Raw genomic sequence first — 3,125 nt, 5'->3', positions numbered from 1 at the left:
TAGCTTCAGATGGGATGGTCTTTAATTCTTCTTCTGTTATAGGATCTTCGTATATCTCAGGAGGTTCGCCTATAGGTTCTTCTGGATCACTGTCACCGAAGAAGAGAGAAGGGTGACTCAGTGATGTGGTGGGGGTGTTGGGTAGGAATTTGCCTGTTTTATCTCGATTCCTACGAGGCATGAAATGGAAAGACTTTTTTTGATTTCTTTTGTTTTTCTTTGGTACCTGCAAAACTGAAACAGATTGATCTACAACCAACTATCTTGCTGAAATAAAATGCAGAATTGAAATGAAAGCAGGAAAGAACTAATCTACTTTTCTCAAATGGAATTGCAGGAATGGAAATTCTAGTCTACGCTTGCAGAATTGAAAGGCTAATCTATGCTTGCAAAATTGAAATTGCGGAATTGAAATGCTAGTTTATGAAAGCAGGAAATGTCTATGCTACTTTTGCAGAATGGAAATGAAATAAACTACTTGGCAGAAGGCGAGAGTAAGAAAACAGAAGAAAAGCAACAATTACTAATACTCTGACGCTTCCCCGGCAACGGCGCCAAAAAGATGGTGGGCTCCAGTATTGTAGCAATAATGCGACAACTCCTGGAGCTTCCTTCTCTAATTTTATCAACCCGGTAGTTCGTAACAAACTTGGAAGCGACGGTGCTGTATGCACAAGTACTAGCTCTTGTCGCAGCTGTCACTTGGTCAGCTGGCACAAGTCCGCTAGGGCTCAAGCCAACTTCTATATGTTCTCAGCAGAAGCTTTCTAAATGATGAACGAAGGCTATCTCAAAGGAAATTAACCTACTTTGCAAGAATGAACTGAAAGCCAACCAAACATGGAAACCCTAGTAAACCCTAATCTGACCAGCTTAATCTTTACAATGCAATGATGGGAATGAAACTCCTAACAATGATGCCATTACTTCTAGTGAGATGAGATGCATGAATTTAAACTACTTCCATTGAAGACAACACTTTTTTTTGTATTTTTGCTCAAGTGGTTGGAGTTATTATGATTGTGCTTCTTACTGGGTCTTGACTGTGCAGGGGTAGTTCAAAGGGGAGGAAGGCTTGGGAAAGGTCAGGAGGACTCTGAGAGGTTCCAGGGGATCCCTAACATCATTCCACATAATTTCACAACGTTCAGGTGCTTGGCAACCATGTTTGCAGGCTTCTACAAGATGTCTACAGGGGATCCTACAGGAAGCTCGGGATTTCTACAGGAAGTCTGCTAACTTCTACAGGATGTTCTGCAGTCGGAGTTTTGGGTGATGGAGGAGTGAAGGAGCTGTGTGGGTGGATAGGTAAGATGAAAGGGGAGCTTGAGATGGCTCAAGGACAAAGAGATGAGATGGGGAGAGAGTGGATAAAGCTGGTTGGTCGATAGAAGGGTAGAGGCAATGGAAGGCCGAAAAGATGAGGCAACGTGGATAATAGAAGAGTTGGTGGGCAAAGGATCTAGCTGCGAGGTAAGGAGATGGCTTAGGGATGACTGAGGAGGATAAGGAAGTGTTGAAGTGGTGCTGCGCAGTATAAATGAAACAAATCACCTCTATCTTGCACAAAACCGAGAATTCATCATCCTATTCTATCTGTTTTGTTAAAAATCAAAGAACAGCGATGTAAGTTAAGAGAGAAATCATGCATGGAGCTGAAACAAGGGGTTATTGCTCAAGATATAACTGCATGGATACTTCTACCAATGGAAATATGACTTTAAAGCTTGCATGAACATATAAGACTGCGTTTTTTGGTGGTTGGCACGGTCTACACCCCCAATCTCTAAACAGAGGTGGCAGTGAGTGCACGATCAACCTTTTCTTGGAGCTCTGATGAATTCTAATCCTCCTACTCTAATCTAAGCTGCTGAAAGCACTTTATCCAGAAACTAATCCTACTTAATCACATCAAGAAAATTGAATCAGCAGACTGTGTTTTCCAAATGCATGTCAAGGCAAAGAAATGAAATGCTTAAAGGAAAGACAAGTAACAATACAAAGAAAAGGAGGTCTATTGCTCTCAGGTTGGGCCCTAACCTGAGAGCTATAGCTCCTCTAAGAACTCAGAATTGAATCCAAATATTCCTGCCTTTTATTAAAACATCATAGTCATGAGTCTAACAACATGCCAAAATTGGCTTACAAAGAGAAAAAACAGAGCTACAGCTCGTGATTCAAAATCTACAACAAAGGTTCAAGAGTCTTTATCGAAGGCTACAGCCTCAATATTTATACATGATGAGGGCCAAGCTGGCCTCCTCAATTAATGGGGCTTGGCTGTCCAACTAAAAGTAAACTACTGTTCCTGTAGAATCCGTTGGCTGCCTTCTAGCTTGGTGGTGATAGCTGTTGGAGCTCGGAGTTGGGGTGGAGATCACGAGGAAGGTCATTCAAGGCTGTGGACAACCTCCCTATAAACCCACAATGCCACCTTGGCTGTCTCCTTGTCTCCATCTGCGTGGTCTTTGCTCCATTTAATGTCAAAAAACCTGAAATCATCATGTATTAGCCACATAGGCATAATGACTGCCCTTCTTCCTACAAATAACACGAATATACTAAGAAATGATGCATAAGTGATAAAAAATGAAGGGTTGAGCAAGGTAAGTAGGCCAAATGAGCCCAAATTGTTACCAAAAATTGGGGCTCATCAGGTATGCAAGTACAGTGAAAGAAAAGTGCGGAGATACGTAGGCGCAGAAGTGCTACAGGTGCGCAAATACGCAAGCCCAGAAGCGCTACAGATGCGGAGGTGTGGAGGCAGCTCATTGGACACAGAGCGCAGGTACGCAGGAAGTCTGTGAGGCACAATGCGTGGGTACGCAGGAACGCAGTTGGAAATAGTGCGTACTTCTACGCAGGTGTTATATGGGTGAAGCTGCGTACTTCTCATGAACTCTATTTAGCTGCCCCTATTTATTGTTGTGTTCTGGGTTTTGAAGTGATGTCTAGTTTCTGGTATTAAGTTCTGATAATGGCAGTGATTGATTAAATGTTTATACATTGATGAATGAATGGATCAGGTTCTTATTGACTGATTTTATGTGATCTGATGGACTAGATCTGATTGATGACTCACTTGTATATGTATTGATCTAGTGCTTGGGTAATTCAGAAGGTTG

This window comes from Pinus tabuliformis, chromosome 8 (genome assembly GCF_031772625.1).
Source record: "Pinus tabuliformis cultivar Carrire ecotype Pingquan chromosome 8, CPIR1, whole genome shotgun sequence".
Classification (NCBI taxonomy): Eukaryota; Viridiplantae; Streptophyta; class Pinopsida; order Pinales; family Pinaceae; genus Pinus; species Pinus tabuliformis.
Note: the sequence above shows the minus strand (reverse complement) of the source record.